This window comes from Muscardinus avellanarius (assembly GCF_963383645.1).
Source record: "Muscardinus avellanarius genome assembly, chromosome: 19".
Lineage (NCBI taxonomy): Eukaryota > Metazoa > Chordata > Mammalia > Rodentia > Gliridae > Muscardinus > Muscardinus avellanarius.
In genome coordinates, this window is record NC_137805.1 from 47,135,807 (window position 1) to 47,136,829 (window position 1,023).

Sequence of the window (1,023 nt, forward strand, 5' to 3'; positions counted from 1 at the left end):
AAACAGGAGGATAGCATAGGTTCGAAGCCAGCCTAAGCTACTTAGTGAAGCTCTCAGGAACTTAGTAAGACCCTGTTTCCAAATAAAGTATAAAATAGTCTGGGAGTATAGCCCGGAGGTAGAAAAGCCCCCCGGGTTCCACCGCCTAGTACCATAAATAAATAAATAAATAAATACATACATACATACATACATACATACATACTACTTGTTTTCAAGTTGTCCAGGACAGAATCAGAGAGTATCTATATAGATTTTTTATTAGAAAGCAAACCATCAACACCCTTATATTCCCAAATCAACTTGATAAAACAATGGTATGCAACAGACCAAGACAATTGAGTTTCTGCCTCCACTGGGAAATTAACCCCTATGTTTTCAGAGCAACTTCAAACTGGTGACTGGAATTATCACATGAGACTGGCATTATCTTTTCATTTCTGAAACACTTCTGGGCCAGAAAATAATACATTCAATGCAAAGAGCCAAGAATTCTTTTTTTTTTTTTTTCTTTTTCTTTTTTTGCAGTACTAGGGATGGAACCCAGGGGCATTCTACCTCCAAGCTATACTTCCAGCCCTATTCTTTATTTTGAAACATGGTCTCACTAAGTTGCAGAGGGCCTCACTAAGTAGCTGAAGCTAAATGGGAACCCATGATCTTTCTGTCTCAGCCTCTCAAGTACTGAGATAACAAGCGTGCACCACCGTACCTGGCAAGCCAAGGATTTTAAACCAGGTGGACCTGAGTTTGAATGTGAGGCCATCTCTCATCCATCCAAGGCGGATGACTTTGGACAAAGTTATTGAAATCCTATGTACCTCAGCTATTTTCTAGATTAACACAAATCACAGAGCAATTTAAACAATATACATATAATACTTGGCATTATATCAAACATAAGAGGTATCTAACAGGTGGCACACACTTATAATCCAAATACTTGGGAGGCTGAGACAGGAGGAGTGCAGGTTCACAGCCAGCCTCAGATACTCAGCAAGGCCCTCCACAACTTATTGAGAC